The sequence below is a fragment of the Sinohyriopsis cumingii genome, chromosome 5 (genome assembly GCF_028554795.1).
Source record: "Sinohyriopsis cumingii isolate HCF-2022 chromosome 5, ASM2855479v2, whole genome shotgun sequence".
NCBI classification, from domain to species: Eukaryota; Metazoa; Mollusca; class Bivalvia; order Unionida; family Unionidae; genus Sinohyriopsis; species Sinohyriopsis cumingii.
The window spans coordinates 69,175,595-69,190,617 of NC_142965.1; the positions used below are offsets into that span (position 1 = coordinate 69,175,595).

Below are 15,023 nucleotides of genomic sequence, written 5' to 3' on the forward strand. Positions count from 1 at the left end.
TATGAATATATTAATGCATTAGTGCTCGTTCCGTGTATTTATTCTGCAGTTATATTTGTTTTGAGATCACTGATTCCCTTTTAATCAATGTTCTCTACATGTACCCTGACGTTTTGATGTAATCCAGACAGACAACCTAAATCTTCAAAAGTCCAGTTCGTGTGTTGATTTTTAACAGTTACATTCTCAAATGGGATTAGTACAACTGAATTATCTATACAACGGCTACATAAAGGACTACCTATATATTTTATTTTTTATTGTGGCTGAAATTTTATGTAGGTAATTTTAAGGTTCAAAAGCAGGTTTTACTGAAATTACTGAATTGAAGAGGTTACCACAGTAAATGGTGTTGTTGACATTCATAAAAAAGCCTGTGAGTGTACTGGCTATTCCTAAATTGTTGCTATTATTATTATTATTATTAATTGGTATCATAACATGTATAGAATTTGTTATTCAAACCACCATTTTGTTTTAAACACTCCTCTTTGAGAAAACACATATTTAACGGTAACTGTATATTCAATAATTATTGTAGTAATTATCAAGCGAATATTGCTGTTTCGTGTGCTTGTAAGATACTAAAAATAAAAACAATTGTCTCAAAAATTATCCCTTTAGTCACAAAACATTACACTGGCATGTGCTTGTTTTATTCCCCCATTGACAACACAGCCGTCTTTAGATTTTTAATGTAAGATTTATGAACGCTGTTGAAATTATCTTGGTTATAAATTAGCTTTCAATATATACTCTGTATAAACAATCCGAGTATTTTGTCTTGGTTAAGCACAATCGTATTGATATACGCTACGTTCTCGTATCTCTATAGAATTGAATTATCTTATCTCTAATTTATAAAGCATGTGATTGACTTTGCCGGTTGTTTATATCATTTTATTTACGTTTTGTCAGTTCATTGTAGATGCAACAAGTGTCTTCGTCACTTAGTCTACGCGCATACTTTTCTCTAATATAACCTTTAAAAGGTTTTCTTGTTATCATGCAACAGTGAAACGTTATCATCGTTATCATTTATATGAGATGGTACTTACAAGTTACTGCATTTGTATGGAAAAATATGAACGAGTTTTCACGATGGAAATACTTCACGATCTTGGGAAGTACAGGAAGCACATCTGATTTCGGCAGCGAGGGAGCTGAGTGTTGACACCTGCAAGCGTGTTTCTGTTTTGTAACGTGAGTGCAATATATATATATATATATATATATATATATATATATATATATATATATATATATATATATATATATATATATATATATATATATATATATATATATATATATATATATATATATATGTATATATATGTATATATATGTATATATATATATATATATATATATATATATATATATATATATATATATATATATATATATATATATATATATATATATATATAACTCGACTTGGTCATCACCAGGCGCTCTGCCCTTAACAGCATCCTCTCCACCAGAACATGCCACAGTGCAGACTGCGAATCCGACCATGCTCTCGTGAGCAGCCGAGTGCGACTACAGCCACACACACTACACCGCTCAAAACCAAAAGGACGCCCTCGCATAAACACTGCGCAGATGTCAGTCCCCGCTAAGGTGGAGGAGTATGTGTCCGCCCTGGACAATGCTCTCCAGGCCCTGCCTGAACACGATGCTACAGCCAAGTGGAACGCCATGACGGGTGCCATATACAGTACAGTTATGTCCACGTTTGGCAAGAAGGAACGACCCAGCCAGGACTGGTTCAACGCACACCTATCAAGGATGGAACCACAAATCGAGGAGAAACGAAAAGCCTTCAGAGCTAACAAAAACTGCCCTAATGAACGGACGCTTGCTGATCTCAGAAGTGCCCGACGCATCGCTAGACAGTAAGCGAACGAGTACTGGCAACAACTATGTGAAGGGATCCAGCGCAGTGCCGAGTCCGGAAACATCCAAGGTATGTACAGTGGCATCAAGAAGGCTCCAGGCCATACAGTGAAAGGGGTTGCTCCCCTGAAATCTCGGATGGGAGAGAAGATCACAGACCGTGGGCAACAGATGGCCAGATCGGTGGAGCACTACTCAGAGCTATACTCCCGAGAAATGTCAGTCACCGATGCAGCCCTCAGCCGCATAAAGAATCTGCCCACCATGGAGGAGCTCGACAAAGTGCCAGCCTTAGAGGAGCTCAGCAAAGTAATCGACTCCCTCCCAAACGACGTCCCGCCCGAATCTGTCAAACGTGGGAAACCAACATTGCCTAAACCACTGCATGAGCTACTTTGCCTCTGCTGGGAGGAAGGAGTAGTCCCCCAAGACATGCGCGATGCCACAATTGTGACCCTTTACAAAAACAAGGGCGACCGCAGCGACTGTAATAATTACAGACGGATCTCGCTCCTGAGCATTGTAGGTAAAGTGTACGCCCGCATTATACAAACAGGCTGCAGTTGCTGGCGGACCGTGTGTACCCAGAATCCCAGTGCGGTTTCAGAGTAGGCAGATTGACGACAGACATTACCTTCTCCCTACGACAACTCCAAGAGAAGAGCAGAGAGCAAGGTCAACCACTCTACATGATGTTCATCGACCTCACCAAGGCCTTTGACTTGGTCAGCAGGAAGAGCCTTTTTGAACTTCTCAGTAAGATCGGTTGTCCCATAAAACTCCACAGCATGATAATCTCTTTGCATGCATATATGAAGGGAACAGTCCGATATGATGGATCCTCCTCAACCTCCTTCCCAATTAACAGCGGCGTGAAGCAGGGCCGTGTGCTGGCACCAACCATTTTAGGGATCTTCTTCTCGCTGCTCCTGTCCTACGACTTCGACTCGTCCACGGATGGTATATATTTACAAACCAGGTCCAACGGGAGGCTGTTCAACCTGGCACGACTGCGCTGAAAGACCAAAGTGAGAGCTGTGCTCATCAGGGAGATGCTTTTTGCAGTTGACGCTGCTCTTGTGACTGACACAGAGGAAGCCCTCCAGAGACTGGGAGACCGTTTTGCTGATGCCTGCATGCAGTTTGGTCTCACTATCAGCTTGGAAAAAACAAATGTCAGCGTGCAAGATACTACCATTGCCCCTTCCATTAAAATCAACGGTGTCACCCTGGAAGCAGTCAACAACTTTACCTACCTGGGGTCAACCATCAGAAACACTCTCTCGCTTGATATGGAGCTGGACAGAAGGCTTGGAAAGGCAAACACCATCATGGCACGACTAACGAAGAGTGTGTGGGAAAACAACACGCTGACAGAGCACACCAAGGTCCAAGTCTACCAAGAATGCGTTCTCAGCACCCTTCTATATGGAAGTGAGACCTGGAGTACCTACATGAGGCAAGAGCGCCGGCTCAGCTCCTTCCATATACGGTGCCTAAAACGCATCCTGAAAATCACCTGGCAAGACCGTGTTCCACACAACGAGATCCTGCAGCGTGCAAGTACCCTCAGCATGTACTCTCTGCTGAGCAAACGCCGCCTTCGATGGCTGGGACACGTCCGACGCATGGAGGATGGAAGGCTGCCAAAGGACATCCTATATGGACAGCTGGCCACTGGCATGAGGAGAGTCGGCCACCCCTCACTCCGTTTCAAGGATGTATGCAAGAGGGACATGAAGGCATGCGACATTTCACCCGATGGCTGGGAAGTGCTGGCCGAGGACCGAGGCACCTGGAGACTGACGGTAAACAAGGGCATATCAGTCGCTGATGCGAGGAGAGGCCAGTTGGCGGCGGAGAAACGTGAGAGAAAGAACGCGGCAGCAACCACAGTAACTCAGACTTCCCAGTATGTCTGCACCAACTGCAATAGGGACTGTCACTCACGTATAGGCCTGCACAGCCACAGCAGACGATGCCAACACCCCAGAGACAGATAACATCCCAAGGGCGCTATTCGCATGGTCTCTCGAGACTGAGTCGCCAATTATGATGATGATTATATATATATATATATATATATATATATATATATATATATATATATATATATATATATATATATATATATATATATATATATGTATGTATGTATGTATGCATATATATATATATATATATATATATATATATATATATATATATATGTTATATATATATATGTATATATATATATGTATATATGTATGTATATATATATATATATATATATATATATATATATATATATATATATATATATATATATATATATGTGTGTGTGTGTGTGTGTGTGTGTGTGTATATATGTATGGAGTACATTCCTTACACATATAACAATTTGTTTATTATATGTATAGGCCTAAATGAATTTTTTTTTAATACAAATTAAACTTCTTCATATCTGAAGAAAATCTTTTTATGAACATTATCTCACCAGTGATTTAGTTACCTACAAACGGTTAGCTGTCTACTGTCAAACATTAGTTGTCTACTATCCAACACCCCGTTATCGATAATCCAACGTGCCGTTTTGTGACGAATACCCCGCACATGACGCAATATGATTATATTGTATAGTTTTCTCTCATATTTATGTCTCTATTACACTTTTGGTTTCATACGGTTTTTACGATTTGAGAGATTATATACAAACATATTAAATCGAAATCAAATTTTGATATATTGTATTTTTGTTCGGGTTACTTTAAACCAATATTTATATTTGTAAAGGTTATAAAATGTAACGTTAGCAAAAGACACCTAGAGGAATTTATCATGAGTTCCATTGCATGCATAATCATTTATTCTCACTATTTTGTGCTTAATGGCAGGCTTTCTTTAATACAGACCAGTAAACCTCTGTAAGAATTTCCATTAATACGTTTGGTCTAAATTTGTCAATACTCAAAATTAAGTAATTTAATTTTACCAAATATAAAAAAGGGTACCATAAATAGTTCATGACTAAACGTTCTAGATATCGTATCTTAACTTTGACCTTTATTTAAAAATGTCTGAACTTTCAATCACCAAGGAGAGATTGAGGGCATGTCTTGCTAAAGGGCAGGGCTGTTTTGATTTGGTTTCTTACTTTAGTAAAGTCAAATTGGACAGGTCGTCGCGTCATTTTATTCAGAATAAGCAATCCGAACCACCCGCTGGTATTCTAGTGCACCGCTAATTCTCATCATTTGTACCAATTTGTATCACACTTGTTACGAAACGCAAAAGAGTGAACGGCTGCGATCAGTTTATAGAAATTAATATGACTGTGACGGGTTTCACACACTGGTATCGGCTGTGTGTGCCTCGGAACCCGACATTGCTACCTTTACACAACTGGCGATATTTGAAAGTGTTCTTTAAAACACGAATTATAATAACCTACTTGGTGAACATACCTTGCTTCAAAGTAAGCTTACGAGTGTAACAATCGTTTTTGTATAATCTTATTGCGCTGATGGTAATAATTTATTTTACAGACGTTCAGTATTTCAGTTACAAATCCAGACTAACATACATGAACAACACTCAATTCAATATGTTGACTACCTGTTAAGGGTACTGATTGAAACGTCGTAATAACATTACGATATGCAGCAACAGAGGGCCATTATTTATTTGTCAAAAGTGTTTACCACGAATGTATGCACTACTTAATATTTACAGCTTTTACAATTTCTGAGTTAAAGTAATTTATTGTACTAACGTTCTGATGTAGTACACTGCTTAAGAGGCCTTATTTATGGTACTAGAGATACATTTCGATTTATATTTCTCTGACATATGTTTATCAATCACATTGTCTGCTGAGAGTGTACTATACTAATGCAAGTTGCGACTGTACCCGTTCAAGAGTAATGGTGACCTAATTTACAGTAATTAATAGTAATAACGTTATGACACTATGGCTTTATTAATAATAACTTCACATTAATCTAACGATATATATATAAAGAAGTTATTGGTTTTTAAATTTTGGCTATATCTGGCAGGCGCTACATATTTAAAACCATCTTGCAGATGTTTCTCTGACAGTCTTTGTTGATGTTGCATTTTAAAAGGTGTGTATCTGTGAGGGTTTCAATGGTTGGGGTGGATTTCTCCCGACGGTTAAATGATTTAATATACAAAAAAAGTCAAATTCAACGAATTAAACTTTAAGAACAATTTAATAGTCAAATGATTCAAATTGCCCAAGTACTCTCCTATTGCATCACTTGATTAATAGTGAGAGATAGATTTCCACCTGTCCTTGTATTATACCTATATGTGTATTTTTCTCTCCTATTCCTCCCAATGCCTTCTCCTCTTCCTCCCGACTTTCTCCATAATTCCTGCTCCTCCTCGATTTATCTATACTCCTTCTCCTCCTTCTCTAATTTCTCCTCTTCGACTCCTTTTCTTCCTCCGCCACCTTCTATGCACCTTTTCTCCACCGACTAGAATGTGATCAACTTCGACTGCTCTGCTAGCCTCACTTCAGTCTCCACCTCTCTTCTTGGAGACCCGGGTCTCAACTGAACGGGACGTTCTATCCCATAAAAAACTTCCTGTGAAAACACAAGGACGGTACAATATTATTCCTTAGCCCGCTCATCTCACACTACACCCAGCCTATCATCCGATTAGGGCTATAAAATTTCTTCGGTCACGCATTCATTCATATTGAAATAAACAACGTCGTAATAAAAGCACGGTATCAATTACATTTTTATACATACATTAATAAAGTACGTCATATCAGTATATAGACCTTTTTCTGTTGCTATTTTTAGCTTGCTAAACATATTCCATAACCGCGTTCGATACAATCATGCGCATTTGAAGTAGGGCAACTCGAGTGACCTACACGTCTTTTATGAATATAGAATTTGCCATTAGAGGTCGCCGCAGATAGTAGCAAACATTAATATGCCAGCTCATTGTTGTTGTGTTGGTTGTAACAGCTGACAACAAAAACGATGTAAGATAAAGTTTTTCAGGATTCCAAAGGAGGAATTGTTAAGGAATAAGTAGATTGCTGCCATCCGCAGAGAAAACTGGCTGCCCACTGATCACACCAGGATATGCAGTAAACATTTCATTAAAGGTAATATATATATATATATATATATATATATATATATATATATATATATATATATATATATATATATATATATATATATATATATGAAAGATTTGCGTACCAATTAAGATATTTATGTGAAAACATCGCATGTCTCTGCCAATTAATTTATTTTCTTTTTTCTCCATCTTTTAACGATTGTTTAAACATTTGAGCTGAAGGCGTCAGGATGAGCGTGCGCTTTAGGGACTAGTGGTTTCTTGTGTTTATTTATTAGAAACGTTCGGCTCATTATATGTTGTACTAAACATTTCATAGAAAAGACCGTCAATGTTAAAGCCCCGGCCACTAACCTACGCGGGGCCCCGAGTGGCCTAAAGCGCTCACCGTTACGGATCACTGCCATCTCACCTCTGTCTGCGTCGGTTCGAGTCTCGGATTCGGCTAATGAGGTTATGTGAGAAAGCTTGCCAGTGGATTCTCGTGGGTCGGTGGTTCTTTCCGGGTTTTTTTCCGGGTTCTACCTCCACCATTAATACTGGCCGTCATGTATAGCTTATCTTGTGCTAAAAATGGTGTTAAAACCAACAACAACAACAACTAACCTACTCTAATTATAAGAGACACAAAAGAGTGAAGGTGCTTGTTGACATTTAGTTCCACTGGAGCAGTGGTATTCTTCTCAACATGCTGGAGCGGACGAGTCTCAGACCGAGATATAAGTCTTAAATCGGGGCTGATGGAGAAGCTGCCTCCTGGGGACACTGTCCTTGCGGATCGTGGATTCACGATGGTGGAATAATTTTCTTTCAGTGGAGCAAAGTTGATGGTTCCAGCTTTCAAAAAAAAAGGAAAGAAGAAAACAACCATCGGCAAAAGAGATGGAGGAATCCAGGTTTATGTCGCGTTCCATAATACATATTGAACGTGTTATAGGAACACTGCCATTGACAGAAGCCAAAAGACCTTGCCGTAATGCGGAGACAACATGTGATCAATAATTGGTGATATTGTCAACATGAAAGACCCACTATTGTAAGTAGCTTGTTTCTAGGACCACCCACCAATATTTCTCTTAAGCATTTTAATTACAATGGTTTCTTTTATATCTCTGGTTTGATGGTATTCATTGTATTTTCTATGGAAATGATATATTTATGTTGCGAATATTACTTTTTGTATACATTTAACTTAGAAAGAATGTTTTTGCTCTGCATTGTATTTTGGATGCCTAAGACGTTAGAAGCTCTAAACATTATTCTCAAAGCAAACTAACACAGTTGTAACATATTATATGTGTGTTTTATTGAACATGCGTTTTTGTGATTTTTATAAGACCGGGTGTGTTGAAACTAGTCATGTTCAGCTATATTTACCCCTACATTAGACGACAGTGCAATAAATTAACATTTGTTTTTGCTCATATGTGTGTAAATAGTAACTATTTTCTTAAAATTTCATCCTGTGAGATGATGCATAAGTATGTTCTCTATTATGAACAACATTGCTGTAATATTTCAAATTATAAAGTCTTGAAGCTTGCTACAATTCTGTCACAATCAACATTATGTAGAATACATCCTTGTGCAATCATCCTTTTGGTTGTCTTGGAATCTTTACATTTGAAGCACACCCATTTTTCCTTAGGTGCCAATTTTAGTCCTACGCGTTGAACATGATACCACTCTGTAAGACAGCCCTTGTTTATCACATGTTATCATATCATCATGTTCCTCACAAAACCTAAAAAAAAGTATGTTGTTTGAATATCATGCGATTCCATTTCTGACTTGAGTTTTTGTGTCAAATGTTCAGGAAGAACGGTGTTGAGGAAATATTGTCGCAAAGTTTGTTCCATTTTCAGGAAAAAAATCCGAATCAGCTCGAACACGCTTAATATGCAACCCACAGGTTGTCCAACACACAAAGTCACAATAGACTAATTTAGTAAGAGCCATTTGCCCTTGGATCTGAATGTAATATTTGTGTGAGGGTTTCAATGATTGGGGGCTCATTTCGTAACTTTTGGAATGTTTTTCCAAGAAAAATGAAGGGTCCTCAACACTACAGGGATCATTCTCTCTGCGGGAGTGAGGTCATTTCATATCGACAACTTCTTTACAGCAACAGTCATATGTAAAAACAGCATGATGAGATGCAGCCAGGAAACGGATTTTCCTCAAGTAAAAATAGATCACTGCATATCAATTCAAAATGTTCATGCTGTCCCATCATCTCACGTTTGTACTTCTTGAGATCATCTTCTTCATGTTTAATTCCCCACCGAGTTGCAGATGTATATGTTGCTGGGTTATACTGTATTTTTTTCTTTACTAATGAAGTGCTTGATTGCTGCTCACAATTAGTACGTACGATTTCATGAAAGTTTGATGCAGTTAACCTCCCTTTCCGATATTCAAACCAGAGGGAGTATTTGCTTTGTAGCCGAAACGTTTTACCAATTTGTCTGCCTGTGCTAAAGTAAATGTAGACAGGCAAGTACTTCTTTGCACTATGTAATTAGTTCCTCTTGCGAGAATGCAGAATTCTCTTCACTGTACAGTTTACTAAGAACTGTGGAAGGGTTGGCCCACACAACTAAAGCTGAGGTTTTGGGTTAGTAATACTAAATATCACAGCATTTGGATTTGTTTTTCTCAGCTTTTGAAGAAAACTTGACGTATCATCAAACTTGGTTGGTTCCACATTCTGCACAGTTGTTTGCATTTTCTTGTGGAATTTGTCACATCTGGGCTTCTGGAATGATATTTCTTTCAAGGTGGCCGCATAAACCTGCAAACAAATATAAATAAAATGTGTTAGAATGGATTTAATGTTATTTTTATTACGTCAAGTGCTCAAAAATTTGAAAAGATACTTTATAAAAAATATCCTACCAAATATGTTTACTGGTTACTTTAACTTAAACATGTTATATGAAAAGCACCAATTATACTTACATATATTATACAAGACAGTTGTTCCCTAATATGTATACCTTTGTGAAAAGTTTTGATTCAACTCATGTGGAATGGAAGTACAGGAAACTTTGTTGAACCCCAGTCTGTAGCAGGCTTCAACCTTAAACAGCAGTGCCGCAACATGTGAATATACCTCTCCTAAACTGAAGAAAGGAATAGAAACACGTAGCTCTTATTAATAAAATGATATATGTATTTGAGTTCACCTTTTTATTATCAAGTTCTGTTATTTTAACAACAAATGCATATATATCATTTCGTGTTTCCGCATGATGACTCTCCCCTTAACTCTCTCCTATCTGCATCGTAATTATTAGTATGATAATAAGCAAGCAAAGTAGCAGCTAACAATTAACACAATAATATGCATATAAAACCACACACCAAACAATCAGATTTCTCTGAAAGACAGTCTTGCCTATGATTTAATCAAATTAAATGGGAATAAAAGTGAATCACAAAAACTGCATATAATTCCTTGGGGAGATTGTAAGCAATTTCTCTCTCTCTCTCTCTCTCTCTCTCTCTCTCTCTCTCACACACACACACACACACACACACACACTCTCTCTCTCTCTCTCTCTCTGGTCTTATTTTGCTAACTGATTGAATAAACATGGAGATTAATGGTAATTTAACTTGTTAGTTCTTAGTAAAGCAACCCAGACCTCGTGGGGCTTATCAGAGATGGTTTGGGATCTGTTTACGTTGGCCTTGATGATGCACCCATCCACTGTAAAACTGATTATATGCTTCCAGCGATTTATAAGCCTTCAAGTTTTCACGAGTATATAGTCCAGGAGAGTAATTAAATACACGTAATTCTGGCCACCTGGTAACATCATAAACCCACCCATCTCCTTTCAGCAATGGATCGTCCAACTTTGTAAGTCCTATGTGATGCAGTTTGTGCTCGTATCTACTTTCCTCTGTATTATGAAGGTTACTGAAATATTCACTCATGATTTGCGAACACACTATTTCTGTAAACGGTGTACAGATGTCAAACCTTTACGTCTTTGTCAGGAACTTTCTATGAGAACATTCACACTGTTAATGACGACCGCATAAAAGTTGACTAAGTTGATTGCACATGCGTTAAATATTGGCGCGAAAAAAACCGGATTCGACTTCCGGGAAAGGTCTATATTCCCAATCCCATTATACTAAGCAATATCACAACAATCAGGCTCATTTCTTTATATATTGCAACTCATGCAAAGTACACAAATATTCAAATATCAATGCTTTGATATATTTATACATCCATAGTAACTAATCTTACATACTTCAACCATTTTCCAAATTCACAATTCAAGCATGCGTAAATTCTAACATAGCGCATGAATAAATGAACTAGTTTACTACAAAGTAACCAAATAGCGAATTACAAAATTAATTCTGACCACAAACTAAAAATCTATATAATTCTTTACGTAAGGTTCAAGCCCATTTCACAAATACGCATGTAAATGAAACACTACAAAGGTAATTATACATACTAAAGGATGCATATAATTAAGTATACATACTAAACATAATTACAATTACGATGCCGTAATATTCGGCCAAAAATAGAGCAAATAACTGACTGACCTTTTCGAAGCTTTGTCTTTCCTTAGAATTTGTTTCAATGTTTAACCGCCAAATTACGAGTGGCTTTCTCGGAGTAATCCGACTTGCTCAGCAATCTTCCCAGGAGAACTACCGACCTTTTGCTTGCGCGTTATGAAGTTAAAATTTGGATCTAAATTGTACTCACACCCTCCATCTCAATTCCGATTGGATATTGCTTTAAACCGATCCATTACAACTCAGCGGACAATGTCCTTCTAGCTGTCTGTCCACGTGGGGACGGATGAGAACACGTCCCCTTCGCCCCGTAGGATTTGTCAGATCTCTGAACAAACCTTAACCTTTAGGTATGGTACGGCAACCCTTTCTCCAGTTGGCACGATCTATCGCCTGTGTCGATTCAAGATTCCGCTCTCTGACGTGTTACGGTAACCGTGCGTAAGAGATTAAATCTAGCCCGCAAATGTTTACACATCAAACACATGGCCACGGTAATATTTTCAAAACAGGTAGATTATAGTTATACCTGACCTTATGGCTGGGGCTTAGCAAACGCTACAGTATCTTAGAGGGTTTTGTGATCAAAAATATTTTCAATCGTGTGGCTGGTAGAATATGGTCTTTGAGAAAATTATAAGAGACTAATTAGGTGGTTGGCTTTGATGTTTTTGAAAATAATTGTAAAACAGGAGCATGAGTGGTTTATTGTTTATTTTGCTTTTGTTTTCAATGCAAAATAAAGGATAGTACGGTGGGTGGCTTCGCCTTTGGAAAATAGTTTTTAAAGGAGAGATAGTCTATGATTTGTCACCAATTTATTCAGGATAGAATAATGAATGGCCTCAAATTGTAAAAGTAAATTTAAAGAAAAAGAAAAAGATATAGGCTCGTGGATAGGGATTAAAAAAGTAAACGATATGGAAAGGATTGTTGTTTCAGGATTCAATAATGTTGATGGTTTGGATAAATATGAGAATCTAAATATTTATGGTTCTGGGTTTGTAAAATTAAGACTATGGATAAGCGGCTTGAAATTTTCAGTCAAGTCGCTGGGTGGCTTGGGGTTTCAGAGCAGCAAACCTTTTATAAAAAGCGTTTTGGTGGCCCTTAAAATATATATTCTCTCTCTCCCTCTCCCCCCCCCCCCCCGTCATTCTTTGATCACACATCTTCTTTAAGAGAAGACAAATTTCCTGCGAAACTGCATCATAATCCCCAAACGCATTTTGCGTAGCAGGCCCTTCATTTTAGAATCTCATTTTATATTTTGCAAATGAACATTAGTAATAATCAGCATTTTATAGTTTGCATTTAGTCACTTAATGTTTTTCCCATTTTTTCTAACTTAGGTCATTTTGTACACACACAATATTGATGCTAAACTATTATTCCAAATCGAAATGTTCATCGAAAATGGGATAAAGAAATTTTTAATAAATGGCCGAAGAGGGTTTATTAGGTCATTTAGTCGTTACCAGAATTTCTTTGTATCTAAATTGTTTAATCAATTTTTAGAGAAAATCATTTAAAGACACTATACATTTATCTGAGCATGTGTTTCAAAGTTTCTCTCTGATTTTTGTAAAGGCAGTTTTTATAAAACATATATGCAGATTAAAATGTTAATCAAAAGCACCCTCGCAAACATGTAAAATAGGTCGACTATTTTTGAGGATCTAGACCTGATAAAACAGTGTATTGATCGTGTACTTTAAAGTACGTACATGCCCCAGTGACGCAGATTATAATCCATTCAGACAAGACTACGTTGATGCAAGTCTTGACTAGTCGAATGAGGCTTATTGACGTGCATGTAGAAAATGTATAACATGCGTAAACAAAGTTGTTACAATTTTAAAGAAAGTGCAGTTTAGCCTGTTGTTAGTTGTTGCGGCTCCAGTGCTTGAAAAAGCAACTCGTTTAGAAAGCATCTGAACTACATATAGGGTGCCTCGGAATAAGGTGACTGAAGGACGCACACTAAAGGAAAAGGTCTTCCATTATCAAAGGCATGAAGGGTGCCTCCGAATATGGTGATTGAAGGACGCACAATAAAGGAAAAAGGTCTTCCATTATCAAAGGAATACGGGAAACTAGCCCCATCATCCCGAATTGAACAACACCTGGAACGCATTGGGCAGCAAACGTGGTAACGCCCTAACATCTTTTGTATTTTCACTCGTACTGGTTAGCATCGCCGCGTGAAGTATTTGGCTGTAGAACGCGGGGCGACACACGACAATGCTGCTCTTGCAAAGTAGGTCCCATACACGAACATCTTGTTGCTAAAGCGTTGCGTGCACTCGAGTGTTCACCAACCCGGTTGATTTATACTACTTGTGTCATTTATAATGGAAAATTCGATCAAATGCGTACCAAGGCACAGTTCTGTTTGTTTAAAGTTTACCAAACAAAGTAAGGTAGACCAAGGTATTTGTAAGTAACAAGTCAATGTCTTGATCTGAGATAATCAATAAATAAACTATGTATAACCTACCAACAAAACAAAAAGCAGGTATACCTAAACTAAAGAATACGTTTTTATGCAAATACTAGTCAAGTATACATTTGATGTTATAATAATTATGAATGGTTAATAATTCTCCATTATAAATTCAGACTTTTTTTTTGTTGTTGACCCAGCCAGTATGTTGCTTTCAGTACAAGGACGTGACCATGACTTCTTATAAATAAGTTCTAATAGTTTTCTATTTTGTTGCGTATTATTTAAGCTATAGCAATCAGGAATAACGTGTCCTCTCTTATGAATTTAATCTCTCTTCCTTAAATCAACAGGTTTCATCTTTACAACAAGTCCATAAAGTTTATTCTAAGTCTATTGTGCAGAAGAAGAAAAAAAAATGTTATTTTGGTGTGTTTTGGTTTTGGTTTCTTGCTAAACTAGCCGTGCTAAGTTTTTCAATTACGTACTATATGCACGCGAAGCAGGCAAAACATCAACATAATGTCCTATTAGTTTAATTTTGCATAGAGTTTCAAATGTATATATACTAATAAGTGTCAAAGAAGATATTAATGTTTCATTTTTTTTGGAATTTTTTTTTCACATAATATTTCATTTGCGTCCTCTGTGGAACTTTCAAAACGTACACATTTTATTCGTTTTACAATACATTGATAATGCAAACGTTGAACGTGTATACAAGGGTTAAGATTTAAATTACAGCACTGTATGCAAAGAAGATGGCAGTACTATATAACACGTTTCCCCTTATTTGACCTATATTTTGACATCATCTCCGCTCGCGACACCAATTGTAAAGTTTATGCCTAATAATTGGCCACACTCGTGGATAAAATATAAACAAGCCAAGAATCTTCCTTTCTTACTAAGGAAATAAATTATTGATATTTATCCAACTGACAATTGTACTGCGCGTAACATAACATAATGTCATAGATACTTATTAAGTTTCATTCGAATTCAA

At 37.3% G+C, this 15,023-nt stretch overlaps 1 protein-coding gene across 2 annotated transcripts in view; it reads left to right on the forward strand.

The window, feature by feature from the left end:
• The first annotated feature begins 6,119 nt into the window (after positions 1–6,119).
• The window catches only part of LOC149799383 (serine protease FAM111A-like), a 49,945-nt gene continuing 41,041 nt past the window's right edge, over positions 6,120–15,023 (forward strand). For both annotated transcript variants that reach the window (XM_089958721.1, XM_089958722.1), the window contains exon 1: positions 6,120–7,039. The gene's annotated coding sequence lies outside the window, so the exon portion shown is untranslated. The remainder of the gene's footprint in view (positions 7,040–15,023) is intronic.